Here is a 19,574-nt window from a genome sequence, read left to right on the forward strand (position 1 = left end):
TGCACTCCAGCCTGGGTGACAGTGAGACTCTGTCTCAAAAGGAAAAAAAAAAAAAAAAAAGAAAGAAAGAAATGTAATCCCTAATGTGGTGGTATTGATAAGTGGGGTCCTGAGGGCTTTGCCTTCATGAATGAATTGATCCATTCATGAATTAATGGGTTATCATGGGAGTGGGACTGGTGGTTTTCTAGGAAAAGGAAGAGAGAAATGAGCTAGCAGACTTAGCTCCCTCACCTTGCGATGGCCTGCACCACCTTAGAACTCTGTAGAAAGTCCCCACCAGCAAGAAAGCCCTCACCAGATGTGGGCCCTCCACTTCCCAGCCTCCATAACTACAAGAAATAAATTCCCTTTCTTTATAAATTACCCAGTTTCAGATATCTTATTATGAGCAACAGAAAATAAATGGAGCCAGGTGACACTACAGCTTCTTTAAGCTCACATGTCGGGTATAGTATATGGAAGAGAAGAGTCCTCAATTTGGTGGGGAGAAATCATACATCTCAGGGTAAGGATTTTTCTGTTGCTAATGAAGGTATTTTAATCGATATAAATACAAGTACTATTTGGCATGCATTATTAGCCTGTTACCTTTGTTGAGCACTAAGAGTACTCTGTAGTTAGGTAAACTATAGTTAGAGGTCCATCTAAGGAGAGTCTAATTTAGCATTTGTGTCAGATTTGTGTTTCCTAATGTGTTGATTATGTGGAAGGTTCTTTTCTTTTGGAAATTTGGTTAGTTGCCTGCCTTCAGATAGCTACATAAATTGCACAGCATGCACCGTGGGTGCATTCTTTATATGGTTCATGGGAGGATTTGGTTTATTTTTAGAGTTTGACATAGGGTTCTTTGGGAGAAAGTTTGTTACTGTATCTGAGAAAAGATCCTCTTGGTGATGCGTCTTCATCTCACCCATTTATTCTTGGGATGCTTTCTGTGTGTTAGTGGAGGGTTTTCACTGCATTGTGCTCATGAAGGGCCTTGAACTCCCGCTTTGTGCTTTAACCTTGGCGGGATCTATATGGCTGACCTTGCTCTTCTGAGAACTTCTCTGCAGTTCCCTTTGGGTGGCCTGAACATTGGCCATTTAATACTAATTAAAAGCAAGGGCTGTTCCTCTCAGTGGATTGCTATTAATTACAGCCTGTGTTCCAGTAATCTGAGACAGAGCAGCTTCCTCTGGTTTCATTGAAGACTATTTTAGCTCTCTGTTTTGGTTGGCTGATAAAAATCTGAGAGGCACGTACTGATTTGGAATAGGAAGAGTATTCTGACCCCAAGGAGAGGTATCTGGGAGTTGGAAGATGTGTGCTCTGTTCTTGTTGTGAGTGTCTTTGGGTTAGGTGGGGCATATAAGGGAACATGGTGAAATCAAACAGCCCTGGACCCATGTCAGAGATCAGGGTCCTAGTTCCAGCCTTAACACTAACAGGTTGTGTAACTTGGAACTAATCATTTCATCTCTCCCTGTACCAGTTTACTGATCCATAACATTGAGGGTTTAAACAAAGTTATCTTGATTGTCCCTTCTGTGTCTAAAATTTTGTGAAAAATTGGTTACTGTTCTTATAAATGATAGAAATATTATGAGACTGTTCAAGGTTAATTCTTTAACTTGAGATTTTAAGAATCAGTTTTTTAAAATAAGTTTTTTTGGGCATTTAATGGTGTGGGTGAAGTCTGGTGGTCCCTGATGATTGGTTTAGTTACTGGGATATTTTCTCCATGAACAGTTGGGGAGAGTTTTAGTTTGCGCCAGAATGTAGATAAAAGGGTAGATTTGGGTTTGGTGTTTCTGAAGCACTTTATAGTTCAATGAGATTTTGAAGGAAATCCCTGGATAGAGATTATAGTCGTCCCTTGGGTTCTGGGGGATTGGTCTCAGGACCTCCTGTGGATACCAAAATCCATGGGTGTTCAAGTCTCCGATATAAAATGGCATAGTGTTTGCATCTGACCCACACACACTTCCACCCTTATATTTTAAATCACCTATAGATTATCTATAATTCCTAACGCAATGTCTACACATCACTTCCTTCTTGTGGATTCAACATAGTACTTGGCATGTGGCAAATTCAAGTTTTGGTTTCTGGAACCTTGTGGAATTTTTTTTTTTTTCCTGAATATTTTGTATCCCTGCTTTGTTGAATCCACAGATGTGGAACCCATGGATACAGAAGGCTGACTGTATTTTTTTTTTAAACTCTCAGAAATCTGGGATATAAGAGTTCAACTCGATTCATGAAGCATAATTTATTACTTTTTTTGCACTAGAAATCAGAACACATTAATGGTTGAAGGTTTTTTGGCTTTGAGAAGAAGCTAGGAGGTGTTCTTTGCATACAAAATAGTAGATTTTCCTATATGTTGTGATTGATTTTGTGGGCAGAGGAAAAGAATATTTGAAACTATGGTTGATCTGTGTAATTCTAGGCATATGGAGGCTTTGCCTTTAGGTACTTTTCGCTTTCAGGCTGCTATTAAGGGTAGGAAACATCTCAGTTATGTGTGTAATAATCATTAAATGAATGTTCCCAAATGAATAAAGAGACTTAATAACAGGTGTAGCGTTAAAAGAGAGGCTGCAAAGGGGAATCCTTCACCCTCAATTCCAAAGACTAGCGTGGAAGAATAACCACTCTGGGGTGGGAGTGTTATTTTCTCAAGTGCTAAAAGGGAGATGAACTATCCTGCTTGGCCTGTGGGAGAGGGTCATGGTTATTAGGGTTGGATAATATTTTTGTTACAAATGTGTAGAAGAATGTCATTAATTGTGGCCGTTAGCACGATTTGCACGCAGATTTTCTTGATCAGATAATACCTTGACAATTCCAGACAAGTGACTGCTAATCTTGTGTCAGTTGTAAATATGTGTTTGGAAGGTGATATTGTACCAGTGGGTTATTTCAGTCAAGATGTTTGAAAAAGAGGTATACATCAAATGAAAATGAGGCAGATAATGGAAAAGTCTTAATTTTAATGGCTTAAAAAAATTCTGCAGTAAACCCGAAAAACTAGAGACATAGACCGGCTGGGAGGTACTATGAGAAACTGCTTTACAAATGATTTTCTGTGGAACCCTGTCAGCAGCATTTGGTGAAACATACTTTCCATTTGAATATGCATTTAGATAAGGCCAACTGGCTGCTAAATCATCGTCTAATGGGCCTGTGATCCCACATGAAGATTATTTTCCCTTTAGTCCTAGAATCACTCTCCCTCCTGCTCACCCTTATAGACTATATGAGAGGGTCCCTAGGTCTCACTTTCAGGTGGGCTCAGCCAGTGGAAATCAGAGAGATGTGAGTTGGTGGCATGTATTTTGTCCCTGCTCCCTGCTAGGCTGTCCTGATGCATTTAGACTGAGGTGGTCACTGCTTTTCACTGGTGCTATTGAACTGGAACTATAGTTTCCCGTTGGTGAGATGTTGTTACTACAGTTTTTCACATACATATATATTTCACATACATATATTTTAATTTTTTACATTTATTGTTTCTGCAGTGAGTTAAAGCCTTAGAGGACTGAGTTTAATTTTAGTGCCTAAGAATACTACTACCTTTTCATGGAGGAAGAGCATTGAAACTGTAAGAGTTTGCAGTTACAGAAGCAGTATCCTCTCTCTGGAGCACTGAACAGGTGTTGGGGGCCAGAACATTCAAGCCCTGTCCACCATTCCCTGCTGAGCACCTTCTCTACTAGCAGTAGCTCTTCAGCCTCTGAAGGCATGGCAGAGGCCTGGAGTAGGGCACTGCCAACCTTGAATGCTCATGCCTGGTAGGTTATGAGGATTAAGTTACATAAGATTGTATGTGCATAAAATAGGAGTTGGCATAGAACAAGTACTCCTTGATTTTGATCTGGTCTAATTCATTCATATTTAGGATGAAAAAATGGTAGCAATGTTAAGTTTAATTCAGATGACAAGACTTACTAAAAGGTCTTTCTGATACCTCATCTATACATATAGTATTCTACTCTATGTAGATCATCTAAAATTTCTATAAGTTGGAGATGATCTTGGCTTTTGTGTTTTAAGGTTACGATGAAAGACAGTGAAATCTGCAGCTGAATTTAGGGAAGACTCCTTGAAAACATCATCCGTTGGCTTTCTCATTTGGAATACAAATGGACAGTTGTATCCTCCTGCCATTGCTTTGTTATGATTATCTAGGAGTTTTCTTATTTTTTTAAAATGTGACTTTATTGACATTTCAAGTACTATAACATTTAGCCATTTAAGCTCTCTCTCTCTCTCTCTCTCTCTCTCTATATATATATATATAAAATAATAATTATTTTTTGGACAGTCTTGTTTAGTCCTTGTTTAGTCCTCCAGGCTGTAGTGCAGTGATCTCTGCTCACCCCAGCCTCCGCTTCCCAGGTTCAAGTGATTCTCGTGCCTCAGCCTCCCAAGTAGCTGGGATTACAGGCATGTACCACCATGCCCGGCTAAATTTTGTATTTTTAGTAGAGACGGGGTTTCACCATGTTGGCCAGGCTGGTCTTGAACTCCTGGCCTCAGGTGATCCACCCCCCCTTGACCTTCCAAAGATCTGGGATTACAGGCATGAGCCACTGTGTCCAGCCACTATAACTGATTTTTAGTAAATTTTGTGGAATATACAGCATTTGATTTTTCGATTCATCAGTTGGTGGACATTTAAATTGCTTCTACTTTCTGGCTATTATGAATAATGCTGCTGTGAGCATTCTTGTACACGTTTTTGTGTGGACATATGTTTTCTTAGGAGCTACTCTTTGTTGCTAGCTGAGGCTTCTAGGACTGGGATCCTTCGAACACTGCATGTACCTATAATACTCTTGGAGGAGAGGAGGATTCCTCTGAAGTCAGAAATATCCTCCCTGGAGAATTCTGCAAGGAGTTGGATGGACTCGCTGGGGCCAAGGAAGGAGCTTTGAACCAGGGATGTCTCAGGAATGTGAGAGTTGAAGCACAGCTGTGCAGTGTGGCCTTGGGCAATCAACTTGCCAGCTGCCTTATCTGTAGGGAAAGGGTGATGTTACTACTGAAAATTGTGACCTCCTCCAGACACCAGTGGTGAGGATTGATTAGTAAATGTTGGCTGTGCTAAGCTTTTCCTTTGGCTCTTCTTTATTCTTAGAGGCAGCCCTGCTTTTTAGGGCTGAAGGTAGTAAGATCTGTAAGAAAAAGCCGGAGAAACCCACCTTGTCATTGCTTTCTTGGGAATTAAGGATTATCTTGTGCTTAGTTAGGACACCAGTTAGTTTCCAGCATTCTCAGTGGAGGTAGTCAGATCTTGGAAACTTTGAGGGCATGTGATCAAGCAAACAAAACTCTGAGGATTAGAGGACTGATAGAGACCCTGTGAAGGGTTCACCTGGAAGGAGGCAGTATGGTGGTGTGGAAACAACCTGTTCTGTGGAGTCACATAGATCTGGGATGGAATCCTGGTTTTGCCAATCGCTCTTGAGTTACTGAATAGGAATAGTGATGGCCACTTGTCAGAATTGTGGCAGGGATGAAATATGACAGCAATTGTAAAGAACCTGTCACAGTGACTGACATACTGTAGATTATTTGTGATTATTCATTTCCTTTTTCATCTGGTTCATTGCTGAACTTCTAGGCAAACTGCCATCTTACAGACAGACTGGGATGGAGGGCAAGCCTCCCTTGTAACTGTTGGTATGTATATGATTTTGGACAAGATTTCCCTTTCCTTCACTAGATCTTGAAGGCTTTTTAGTGTCAAAATTCTCAGATAAGCATCTCATCTTATTTTTAGACATGTAGGAGTTAGTCTATCCTCTTTTAAAGAGTTCTTGTTGAAGGTTAATGCATTTATTTTTTACCTTCTATAGTTTCCTGTTCAATATGGTAGCAACCAGTCATATGTAGCTATTTAAATGTAAATTAAATATAAGTAAAAAATTCAGTTTCTCAGTTGCTCTAGCCACATTACAGGTACACAAGAGCTACATGTGGCTAGTAGCTACTGCATTGGACAGTATATAGGATAGAACATGTATGTCATCACAGAAAGTTCCATTGTACAGTACTGCTCTATGGAATAAGACTCTAAAAAGTGGGCGTTTCAGTAGAAGCTTATTCTTGCATTCTTGCATTTGTATGAATCTGTCTGTAGCTAGAACTCTGGCATCCCATTACTTGGGATTGCTAAAATAATCATACTTGCAGTAATGACCCACTGAGGCCCTTGTTTCTCAAGTGGTCTTAAAGTTTTGAACTTAAAGATAAAAGATGGGCTGGGTGCGGTGGCTTATGCCTGTAATCCCAGCACTTTGGGAGGCTGAGGCAGGCAAATCGCTTGAACCCAGAAGTTTGAGACCACCCTGCCTCTACTAAAAACACAAAAATTAGCCAGGCATGGTGGCGCATGCCTGTAGTCCCAGCTACTAGGGAGGCTGAGGTGGTAGGATTGCTTGAACCCGGGAGGTGGAGGTCGCAGTGAGCCAAGATGGCACCACTGCACTCCAGCCTAGGTGACAGAGTGAGACCCCGTCTCAAAAAAAAAAAAAAAAAAAAAAAGTTGAAAGATAAATTCAGCCTGTGTTTACCCTGCAAATAATCTCACCAGCTCTCTAGACATCTACCAAGTCACAGGGACTGCCTTGCTTTCAGGTGAAAGTTTATATGCAAGTATCTTTCTAAGTAGGACCATTTAGAAAGAATATGTTTGAATTGAGTTTGCTCTAAGTAATGTTTAACACTTTAATATCCTTTTCTCTTTATGGGAATATAAGCTAACAGCATTTATACTTTATTTTCAGAATACCAGTGGTTTTCTTAGCTCTGGAAGAACTATATCTTTAGATCCCAATGTAGACTTAAATTAAATAAATCTGTTTGGCTGGCTTCATCTGGATACAAATGACTACATATTTGTAATAGGTACTTGATTTCATGTTTAACTTACTTTTCTGTTTTTCCTCTGTATTTTGTTTTCAGAGCATTGAGTTAGCAATCAGAAGAACTAATGTTTATTCTCTTCCAAATCCCCTTCTTGCTTTCTTACTTATTAAGCATTGTCTGTGTGATTTGCTTAGGATACAAAAAATGATCACAATACGGTTTTGGCTTAGGAGGGGCTCATGTGAAGTGGTCCATGACCTGTCTGCCTTATTGCTTTGTTGATGAATTTGATAGAAGGTTAAGTGTGAAATGCTGTGTAGACAGCTCATTGTTACACAAACATCTGTATTATTAGCATCCTTTTTAATGAGATAGATGGAGGTATGGGCTATGAATGAGATTCTTCATGGTGTGCGTTTTCTGGCGGGATTTTTCAAGAGTGAGAAGAGGTGTGCCTTGAAGCAGGTAAGTAGGAGAACCTACTCCAGGTATTGAGAGGGATGACTAGAGAAGGACTGAATAGACCAGCTACTAAAAAAAAAAAAAAAAAAAAAAGAAGAAGCCAGGGCAGAGGAAGGGGGTGAATGCCAGGTATCTTTCTGATGACTGTACTGTGTATTTTCTAATATTCTTTGAAAACTTTGAGATCAGCAGAGATGCTGAGCCCTGCTGATGAGGAAGGGAGATTTGTTTAGAGACCAATAATGATACTTTAAAGGTGCATGCAGTGTGTCTGTGTACTAGGCAGGTGCCATTTAAGTCAGAAGCCACTTTCCTGCTTTAGGACAGGTGCTGGGATGTGGAAGCTAGGGATGCAAAGTTACAGCTCTGTGTTGGTTTATTGGCCACCTCATCATGAGTGCTTCTACTTCGTTAGTGATCTCTGATATGACTGCTGGATAGTCTTCTTGCAGTAACTTCCTTTAAAACTACGGTGGTTTGTGGTGAAAAAAATTTTATTTTCAAATTGTATTATTGCTTTTAACTGGTCTCAGAGATCTGGGCTGTCTTGATACAGGCCAGTGTTTAACTAAGCAAAGTGTTATCTCAGAATGTGGTTACTATTCCATTATTTCTTCATTCTTCAATTTTGCTTTAATTTGCTCTTAAATTTGCAAGTACCTAATGTTTTTAAGAGGGTTATATATATCATTTTTCCCTAATTTTAAAACCTAAATACTTTAACAAGCTGCTCAACATGAAGAAGGGAATGGTTTGAATCAGTTTATGAAAGAATACTCTGTTCCCAGGTTGGGTGGGTGCCATGTCAATAGCTTTATTACGTATGGCAAACACAATGCTAAGAAAACGTATTAGAAACTGAAGTCTTAAATGCTTGGGAGATTATAATGTGTTCCGACTTCAAAATTTTAAGTTAACTTCCGCTACCAGTTTCTATGAGACTAATTTCTGTAGTCTGCTTTCTGTAGTCATAGAAAATAGTAGTGAAAGCTATAGAAAGCTGTAGAAATGGAGAGGTGGGTGAGAATTTATTAAGGTGCCTTCAAACATATAAACTAGAAATAGATTCAGTTAAATCAAAGATAGGCCTAGATGTGGATGGAATAGTGAATGTAGTTTCTGCTGCTACTCTTTCAACACGGATCTTTCTGGTTAATTGATACTAGTCATTCTCTACTGCTATTTTTATAGCGTCCATCACATTTTAATTTTTGTGGCCATCTCCTCCTGGGCTTTGAGCAGCCAAGAATAAGGTTAGTTCATCTTTGTATCTCCTGCGTCTAGCATGGTGCCTGGCACATAGAAAGCATTCAATACTGTACTGATTGAATGAAACATTTTTTACAAATGTGTTTGAACCAAAGGCAGCCTATTGTTAACCTTGGCGAGACTTGGAAAGTTTTTTGCTTGTGGTGATGTAGCGACTGAAATATTTTGTAAAAAGTGAAAATACCTTAAAATGATTTATCTCTTTCTGATCTTTATTAAGACAGCAGTGTTGTATCCACACCTTCCTAATTGTGTGTAGTCAGTTCTTACAAGTTCTTGCCGTGCTTGTGTCCTTAAAATGTTTCACAATTTTGGCATCGAGAAGCCAGAGCGAAGTGAAGGAGTTGCTCATTGTTCTCCATACACCCTGGGTTCTCCCACCTCTGCACCTTGGCTCAGGTTTCCCCCTTTAGCTAGAATGCCCTTCTTCCTTGGTCTGGCTGTCTCCTCATGGATTACTCGCTGTACCCACCCTTCTAGGCTGAGCTCATAGCTAGCATATGTAATCTAACATTTGAATCAGTTGAGAAAACTCTTATTTTCCTGCTCTATACACCCAGTATAGTTGGTTTGCAGGTGTCTGTGGAGTTTGTTTTACACAGTGCCTGTTGGGCTAGAGCTGCATTATGGCTAGTGTCTGTAAGACTGTTCTAGTTTAAGAGCATGCAGGGTGGCGACAGTGAGATGAGACTGGCTGTATCAGTTTATGGCTGTTCAGTTTATGGCAGGTGACTTAAACTGAGCCTTAATTTTCTCATAAGCAAAATGAGAACTTAGTATGACTAAGTAGGAAAATGTATATAATGCCTAGGAATGGCTTTTGCTAGGTGCTTAATAAAGAGTTTCCTTTTCTTCTCTTTGTTTCAAATGATGTAAAAGAAGCCTTGTTTTGAAACCAAGAGTTGTTAATCTGACCAAATTTCATGAAAGGATATTGATCACAACATATTTGTTATCAGAGTTTGGTAACACCTGACTAATTTTTTGTATTGCTTTGGGATTTATTTAAGCATGTGAGACTGGTATTATCTAAGGTTTTAGTTGACAAAAGATGGATAGCCTAAGAGTTTGAAATTATGAGAGCAAAAGACTTTTGAAAATTTCTGCCATGGCATATTTCATACATTTCAGCTTGGTGTCCAGGGTTTCCCTGAGCAGATGAGTTTGTGATATACGAGCTCATAAATATACTTGCCTGTGCCCTCTTCCAGAAGGGAAAGCCAGATCTCCAGGGATGCTTGCTGTTGGGGAGACAACGAGAGGAGCTGCTTGTTTGAATATCTTTGTTCACAGCAGAGATCATATTTGAAGTTCTTCTCTTCAGCAAAAAGAGCAGAATGGAAAATGGTTTAATATTCCTGTCATTAGGGTTTCCGCTCTGTGTGGGGTCATGAGAGTCACAGTCTTTATTCTGAATTCTGAAATGATGGTTTGTTTTACTTTTAAAAATGCATCTCACAGGGAAATAGAGAATTGTTCCTGTGGACTTCCTGGCTGCTGTACTCAACACAGTTGCTGTGGCAGTTTTTAAAAAGAAATTAAAATGCAGTAATGCTTTAAATGTACTGCTTTAAGAAACTCGATAACTCTTGATTAGTTAGCATAACAAACAGCAAAGCAGAACTTTTTTTTTTTTTTTTTTCTTTTTGAGATAGGGTCTCCTCCAGCCCAGGCTGGAGTACAGTGGCACAATCACGGCTCACTGCAGCTAGGCTCAATAGATCTGCCCACCTCAGCCTCCTGAGGAGGCTGGAACTACAAGCAGACACCATCACACCCGGCTAATTTTTGTATTTTTTGTAGAGATGGGGTTTCACCATGTTGGCCAGGCTGGTCTTGAACTTCTGGGTTCAAGTGATTTGCCCGTGCCTCAGCCTCCCAAAGTGCTGGGATTACAGGTGAGCCACCATGCCTGGCCTCGAATCTTTACATACCAGTTTTAACCATTTTGTTTCACTTTTTGAAGCACTTAATAGGAGGTAAATATACTTAAGAAAGTTACATACTTAATAGAAACACACATTAATGTTACCCAAAGAACCAACTCACTCGTAGATTGTGCTCCATTTTTGTGCGGAAGTTTTTGTGCCAGCCAATTACATTTGCTTCTGTGGTAGATTTCTCTTCATTGGGTCAAAGGAGAGGCATCATTAAGGAAAGCCCATGTGTCTTTGTTTCCTCTGGGTGTTCTGATGTGAGAGAGCATGGCTTCTTAAGTAGAAGATTCTGGGAGGTTTTTGATAATCAAGTGTGGGAGGTTTTTTCTAATTTTCAGTGCTTCCTCGTGAGAAAAACGGATCCCAAGAAGGGCTGAGAGAGGGTCCACTTGCCTCCACAAAGATCCTGATGCTAATAGAGGCTAAAGAGTCACTTTTGGCTTCAACTTTTAACTGCATTATTAGGGCTCTTAATGTATTATAGACTTGAAATTTGCAGTGAGAGTAGATCTCAAGTGGTCTCACCATACACACCCACACCAAGAAAGGAAACGATGTGAGGTGATAGATAATGCTAATTAGCTTGATTGTGGTAATCATTTCACAATATAAACTTATATCAAAAAATCACATACACCTTTATTATAGATATAATTCTTGTCAGTCATACCTCAATAAAGCTGGGGAAAAAATAGAAGTGTGTCCATAATATTCAGTAAATAATACAGTCATGAGCCACATAACATTTCCATCAAAAACGGACAACAAACAGTGGTCCCACAAGATTATAATAGAGCTGAGAATTCCTATCATCCAGTGACATTATAGCTGCCTTAACATAGGGCAATGCATTACCCACGTGTTTGTAGTGATGTTGGTGTAAACAAACCTACTGTGCTGCAAATGTAGAGCACATACAATTATGTTCAGTATATAATACTTGATAATGATCATAAACGACTAAGTTACTGGCTTAAAAAAATAGGAGTGTGGTGAGGGAGAGACCAACAAATAGGGCAGAGAGAGAGGTAGTTTTAATTTCTGAGAGAGATGCGGATATTAAATATACCTCCCTTGGAAACCCTGGAAGGAGGATAAAGCAAGAGGGCTCTGGGAATCTAGTGGAAACTTTTTAGGTGTGGACACTTCCGTTAATCCTTTTTTTTTTTTTTTGTAGTTTAGGGGGCAATAGTGTATTAGGCTCTAACTTTGGGTTTTGTGATTTCCTTTTATAAGATAAATTTAGTTTTCTTTTTTGGAGTTTATTTATTGTAATGATAATTGTCTTCATGTAGCATGTCGTAAGCTTAAAATGTTCCGTAAGAGTAACCTGGCGTGGTGGTGCATGTCTGTAGTCCTAGCTACTAGGGAGGCTGAGATGGGATGTTAGCTTGAGCATAGGAGTTCGAGACCAGCTTGGGCAACATAATAAGACCCTGTCTCAAAACAAAAAACCAAAAAAAATTTCATAAAAGATAGCTGCTATTACTAATGGCATAATTATAATAATGTCTTACTGTTATTATATATCCAGAATGGTTATAGCAAACTTGGTGCTCTTTGAAAATTACCACAGCAGCTAACCCTGGAAACCAAAGAAAGCCATTGAGGAAATCCTAGCCATCCCCAAACTTAGAGAAAATAAGTTAAGGCATTTCTTTAATCTTCAAGGGTTTTATTTATGGTGAAGAAATGAGCAGAAGTCATTGTCAGTTTGATCATTAGCATGTTTTATTTAGAGAATTTTGACATCATAAACTAGGAATTTGTAAAACTGTATATGCATATTTTTCTACATCTGGGGAGGTACCATATGTTATACAGATCTCATCCCTTACATTTCTAGAGTTGTACTGTAGGAACTATGTCTAGTAAAAATCTCACTCTTGGCTTATATGCATTTGGAATTACCCTTTCATATAATAAAGAAATAGGGTATTGATTTCTATTTTTCTGAATGCTTACTTTGTGTGTATTTATCTTTTTAAGTTTTCATAGCAGCTCTGCAAAGTAGGCATTTTACCTTTATTTTCCAGGTGAGGAAACTGATTCTGAGGAGTAAAATAATTTGCTCAAAGTTTTGTGATAGTGGCAGTACTCAGGTTGGAGCCAAGAATTGGCTGACTCCAAAGTCCGTTTTCTCTTTATTACTTAAGGTTGTACTTACACATTTTCCTGAATTTATTTTTCTCATGACTTGTCCTCACTCCAGAGTCTGGGTTACCAGCCCCTGTGGTCTAGCCGAAGTTTGGGATGTTGAGGTAGGGCTTGGGCATTGGGGTGTAGACATCAATATTGCTGGCCAGGATAGGGGCTAGGCCATGGAATGACTGTGGGTAGAACTCAGCTGGTGGGGAGATATGGTCCATTTGATGGCTGACATTAGTGAGAGGGCAGGAGAGTACTCTTGATCAGTGACTGGTTTCCCAGGACAGAAGCAAAGCCTTCCCTCAGGCTTCCTGAGTGAAACAGCATCCTTCAAACATCGTGCTGAAAGGTGGACTCTTCTCCTCGGTTCAGTGGAGGCAGCCTGCCTGGGTCCCTTGAGTGCTCTTTCATCCTGAGGCATCTTGGGATTTAGGAAGCTTGTATCTGAATTTTGGAATGCAAGGGCTTCTGGTGAGGGCCATTATATTTTCAACTAAGATTGGCCTTCCCTGGTCCAGAGCCTGCACACTTTTCTAAAATCTTTTTCAAACTCTCTGCTGCTTCATTAAAGTAAGAAAAAATAGCTACACTCTGGATTTGGTTTCTTGTTTCTTCAATGACACTTTGTCTCCTCATCCTAACACAGTAATCAACTAACCTAGTAAACTAACCCATGTTAGTGTAGCTAATATCCATAAATGTATTCGAGGAAGAGTTCTTTTTTAGCAAGAAACTCCGAGGCCATGCTCCCTATCTTTGTCTAACTCCTTGGTGACTTTAGCAATGAGAATTTTAATCCAGAGGCTCCAGGGAGACACCCTCCCCACAAAGTGTGAGATTGCTCCTGTATTCTGTTAATGCCTATTTGTTAAAAGAGTTAACAGTGACTCTTGAACCATGAAGCTACTCTTTTTGGTGCTAAAAGCACACAAGTGCCCAAGAATGCAGCAGCATCGAAACTGGGGATGAAGTGATTTGTTCTTGATATCAGTTGGCAGGTACATTCTCTTGCAGAGAGTAAAGATGAAATAGAAACCCATTCATAGAAGGCAGTTTGTAGGGAGGGAGGCTGGGGTGGGAAAATGAGCTCAGGCTCAGAGGCCTTTTACGTCTTAGTGTTCTCACAAATATGCTTCCAATAAAAACAATTCAAAAGGCAAAATATAAAATTCTTCCATTTAGGAGGACCTTGCTGAGATCTATGGTGGTGGTTTAAACTGTGCTTTGATTAGAACCATGCCCTATGAATGTGTAATATGTTGTCGACCAGATGGTCATATAATGCTCACTGTCCTGGTGAGTTTGAATTAGGGAGCTGGGGAAATCTTGGCTGAGAAAAGGTAAGATAAGGCAAAAGTATATCTGCTTGAGGGGCAAAGTTGCATTCAACTGATTTGGTCTCTGCAGAAGTTTGCCATAGAAATCGGTCAGTGTGTATTGCTTTTTACTATTAACTGGGGTTTTAGTCATGTGCTTTGTGGTTTGTTCATGAAGTTTTTATTTAAATGACTTACGAAAACTATCAAAATGTTTGCTCTGAAGGCTTAAATTATGTTCTTATGCCATGGATTTTTTTTCAGATGATCAGCTTACCCATATGAAAATGCTTGAGCAGGTTGGCTGCCAAATTGTAATGAAGGCTGTCAGCAATGCCTTGATTTATCTTTCTTTCACCTCTCCTGGATATGCTGTCTGCTTCCTAAGTCTAAGTGGGATATACTCAGTCCTGCAGACAACATCTGTGCTTCTGCATCAGGTTCCCTACCTTTCTTGGGAGCTTTAAAAATAAGAGTATCAGGAAAGTTCCATAGTTGGTGACAATAGAAGATAGGTTAGTTTTGGGCAAATGAGGAAATGAAATGAGCTTGTCTTTCTCCTAGCATACCCTGCTGAGATTTATTCCCAGCACCATCAAGAGGGCTATTGTAGAATGCAATCTCCAGTGCTCTCAGTGAAAGGGAGAATTACAAAGTGCAGAGTCTTATCCTTTCACTGTAATCCCGGGTGCACACTTGGATTCTTGATCTGTAAGTGGGAGTGTGTGGTCCAGACCTCATTCAATGTAAAGCTCTTATAAAGACCCTGATTTTTTAAAGGGAATCTCTGCTATTACCACTTGTCTTATCATCTTCTCCCTGAGAATGTTTTACCATAGCAGTTAATAAGTTATGTGATTTTAAATACCTCTTCACTTGGAGGAATCAGTGCCTGTGGTAAGTTGTGTTTGACCATTCATTAACTCATTCAACAAACTCTAGGCTTTAGCTGACAACTTTTTCATTGGCAGCTTTCTTTGCTTGTTATTTTACTTTGATTTTCATGCTTTTCACCTTATATGTGTCTGTTTTCCCTCTAGGACTTTCATGACCCTACTTTTTCAGCAATTCATTGTCTGTCTGATTTGATGTTATTACCTTGAGGCCTGGAGATTTCTTACACAGAGGTGTTTTTCATTGACCTGGATAAACTCAGAAACAAGTCATCGCTGTCTTTTGGTATCCCCCCTCCCCATTTATGTGTTATTCACCATAGTCTAATTAAATACGTTAAGTAGCAATGCCGGAAGAAGTAGATTCTGCTTTCAAAATGTTTTTAATTTCTCTCAACAAAGGTAGAGAAAACCTTTGTTGCTTCTTTAGGAGTCTAGGAGACTCCCCTGGGCAAAGTTTGCTGTTTTTTCTTCCCAGATTCTCCTTCCCCTTCACCATTCCTCCAAGACACTTGAGAAATGATGATTTAAAAGAAAAAGGTCATGAGGGAGGACTGGCTTATAGATATTTCATGAAAAAGTGTGGCTTGTCTTGGGATTAAACTGTTCCTGTGAAGTAGAAATGAGCTCTTCATTGCTTTGTAGGCAACCACAGTATATAAATACTGTAGAAGATCTGGGTTAAAAACCAAAGCCCAAGCTGTTATCTATAGTGTGCTGTTGCCAAGCTCCCAGTAAAGTTTTAGTTTAACAGACCACATTGTGGCTGATAATGATAATTTTGTGTTATCCCTATTGGATGAGTGGCTAGCCTGTTTCCACAGTAGACAGATGCTTTTCTTAATGACAGACACCAGTCCAGGGCCTTGTTTTGTAGTAGGCCTTTGATAAATGTTTGTTAGATTTAATTGCTTGCTGACTTGTTGAGTACTGAGTGTGATTAGATTAAAACTAATATGTTGTAATTAAGAACTATCAGTCACAAAACAAATTTAATTTTTTTCTAAAAATGTATGAAATATAAAAGTTATAAAATAATTATGACTTATCAAGGGGAAAATTGTGACTTATCAAGCCCTGCTTATACTGCATTCAGTAGCTGAGGTTCAGTTCATTTCCACATTTGAGTTTGAACTCCATGTCTGGTTGTTTTTTAAATGTGTGTGATTTTTTTTTTTTTTTTTTTTTTGGTGGGAATTGGAGTTGGGGTTTCTCTCTGTCATACGGGCTAGAGTGCAGTAGTGCAGTGATAGCTGACTGCAGCCTCAAACTTTTGGACTCAAGCCATCCTCCTGCCTCAGCCTCCTGAGTAGCTAGGTGTCATCACACCTGGCTAATTAAAAAAAAAAAATTATTTTTTTGTAGAGACGGTATCTCACTATGTTGCCCAGGCTGGTCTTGATCTCCTGGGCTCACACAATCCTCCTGACTCAACCTACCGAAGCACTGGGATTACAGGTGTGGGCCACTGCGCTTGGCTGCATGTTTTCTTTCCACAGTTTTTTCTGTCCTTTGTTGAAAGGCTTCATTGTCCTGCTGATAATTAGGCTAATATAATAAGAATTAGGAAGGTTCTTCTTTATCACCTGTTCTTAGATGACAAAGATTCTTAGAAATTCTTGCTGTGTTTGTTTTGTACTTCCTGGTAATGTAGTTTAGATCTGAAAAGACATAATTGAGGTTAGCTCTCACAGAGGAGGAAAATACTTGTGTACTAAGGATCAGTTTAAATGACTCAAGAAAAGCAATCAAAGAAGTGTTATCTATACCATTGTATTAGTCTGTTCTCACATTGCTAATAAAGACATACGTTAGACTGGGTATTTATAAAGGAAAGAGGTTTAATTGACTCACAGTTCAGCATGGCTGGGGAGGCCTCAGGAAATTTACAATCATGGTGGAAGGGGAAGCAAACACGTCCTTCTTCACATGGTGGCAGTGAGGAGAAGTATGAGCGGAGTGGGAGAAAAGCCCCTTACAAAACCATCAGATCTCATGAGAACTCACTATCTTGAGAACAGCATGAGCCTCACTACCCCCATGATTCAATTACCTTCCACCAAGTCCCTCCCATGACATGTGGGGATTATGGGAACTACAATTCAAGATGACATTTGGGTGGGGACACAGCCAAACCATATCAACCATATTCTGCCTAAATTAGAAGACTATCTCTAATCACAGCTTAATTATTCAAGTGCCTAATGTCACCACAGATTCTTCTTTTAATTGGTGATTTTCTAATACCATTGCAGGACCTTCTGATTGATAGTTTGTGCACAAGTTTTCAAAAAGAAGTTAGTGTCTCTTTTTAAGAGAAATTCATCAATTAAAGTGACATTAGAACCAGTGATTAAAAATACTGAGGTCACATCTGTGGATGTCTATGACTGTCTACTTTTTGTTTATAGAACTCATGACTATTTAAATGAAAACAGTCCTCACTAAAAACAATGATTGTTAAAAATATAAAATTTAAGGTGGCTAGCAGAATGAGGCAATAAATACCAGATAAATGGAGTCATGAGTAAAAGTATTAATGTCATGGCTTCTTTTTGGTTAAAGTCTAAATGCTGTGTTTCAATTTGGACTCAACAGGGAGGGTGCTGCAAATGAAAGGAGCATTTTTTTCTATAAAGTCTCACACAGTGTTAGGGTGTCTTAGTCCATTTGGGCTGCTGTACAGTAACAGAATACTATAAATTAGGTAGCTTCTAAAGAACAGAAACTTATTTCTCATGGTTCTAGAGACTGGGAAGTCCAAGATCTAGGCATCAGCAAATTTGAGGGGAGGACCTGCCTCCTGGTTCGGAGACAGCCATCCTTCTGCTGTATCTTCATATAGCAGAAAGGATAAGTAAGCTCTTTGGGACCTCTTTTGTAGGGGCACTAATCGCATTTACGAGGACTCCACCTTCATGATCTAATCACCTCCCAAGAGCCCCATCTCCTAAAACCATTACATTTAGGGGTTAGGTTTCAACCTACGAATTTTGAGGAGACACATTCAGTTTATGGCAGTGGGAGATACTTTGTCTTCAGATAGTTAGATCTTTAACTCTGAATTCTTATGTACCTTTTAGAAAAAGGACTGATTTAGACTAGAGTTTGTTGGGCCCGGCGTGACCCGAAGTAGCGGAGAGAGCACAGGACTAGAGCGCAGACCTCGGGATGGGTGATGGGCGCCCTAACCCTAACCGCTCGGCGCGATGGGCGGAGAGCAGGAGGAGGAACGGTTCGACGGCATGTTGCTGGCCATGGCTCAGCAGCACGAGGGCGGCGTGCAGGAGCTTGTGAACACCTTCTTCAGCTTCCTTCGACGCAAAACAGACTTTTTCACTGCAGGAGAAGAGGGGATGGCAGAGAAGCTTATCATACAGACTTTCAGCCACGACAATCAGCTGGCCCAGAAGGCCCAGTGGGAGAAGAGAGCCCGGGAGAAGGCGGAGCGGGTGGCCAGGCTGGCCAAGGAAGCCAAGTCAGAGACCTCGGGGCCCCAGATAAAGGCAGACAGGCAGAGAGGCTGCAGCTAGAGATTGACCAGAAAAAGGATGCAGAGAATCATGAGGCCCAGCTCAAGAACGGCAGCCTTGACTCCCCAGGAAAGCAGGAGAAGAAGGAGGAAGATGAGGAGGACAAAGAAAAACTGAAGCCCAACCTAGGCAACAGGGCAGACCTGCCCAATTACCGCTGGACCCAGAGCCTGTCGGAGCTGGACCTGGCGGTCCCTTTCCGTGTAAACTTCCGGCTGAAAGGGAAGGACATGGTGGTGGACATCCAGGGGCAGCACCTCCGGGTGGGGCTCAGGCGGCAGCCAGCGATCATCGATGGGGAGCTCTACAATGAAGTGAAGGTAGAGGAGAGCTCGTGGCTCATTGAGGATGGCAAGGTAGTGACTGTGCCTCTTGAGAAGATCAATAAGATGGAGTGGTGGAGCTGCTTGGTGTCCAGTGACCCAGAGATCAATACCAGGATGATTAACCCTGAGAATTCCAAGCTGTCAGACCTGGACAGTGAGACTCGCAGCATGGTGGAAAAGATGATGTATGACCAGAGACAGAAGTCCATGGGGCTGCCAATCTCAGACGAACAGAAGAAACAGGAGATTCTGAAGAAGTTCATGGATAACATCTGGAGATGGATTTTTCCAAGGCCAAATTCAACTAGCCCGTGCTTTTTCCTCCCTGAACTCTTGGGGCTGAGCTACAACCATCCAACATTCTTTCCCACTCTTCTCTGGCCCTTGTGGGCCTCAGGGCTTGGGGCAGGCATGGGACTGGCCCAGGCACACAGGTCCCAGGGCATCAGGAGAAAGGCTGGGGCTTGGGGTCTTGTCTTCCCCAGTTGGCCTACTGTTACACATTAAAGCGATTTGCCCAGCAAAAAAAGAAAGAAGTGCTGATTTATTTCCTCATTTGTGACGCCAAATTGTAAAGATTAAGGTAATTGTTCTGTTAAGGTATGAAAATAAACGACTTATAAGAGACAGAGGCAGATAGGATATTGGCAACCTTCACACCCTAGTTTGAAAGGTACTGGCCTTTCTTGGCTGTGCTGAGGCATGAATAAATGCTATAGCAATAGTAACCACACCTTTGTTGTGTTTTATTTCTTCAATTACCATCTGTTGTTGCAGCTTTTAGCTAAAGCACAGCTTCCCGAACTTCCAACTTGAATCATAGCAC

The 19,574-nt window shown here is 40.4% G+C and overlaps 1 protein-coding gene and 1 pseudogene across 8 annotated transcripts in view; both read left to right on the forward strand.

Annotated features, from left to right (window-relative positions):
* FMNL2 (formin like 2) overlaps positions 1-19,574 on the forward strand; it is a 314,076-nt gene that overhangs the window by 35,017 nt on the left and 259,485 nt on the right. The window lies entirely within an intron of this gene.
* Positions 17,187-19,071, forward strand: LOC129032152 (nuclear migration protein nudC-like; annotated as a pseudogene).

The sequence above is a fragment of the Pongo pygmaeus genome, chromosome 11, assembly GCF_028885625.2.
Source record: "Pongo pygmaeus isolate AG05252 chromosome 11, NHGRI_mPonPyg2-v2.0_pri, whole genome shotgun sequence".
Lineage (NCBI taxonomy): Eukaryota > Metazoa > Chordata > Mammalia > Primates > Hominidae > Pongo > Pongo pygmaeus.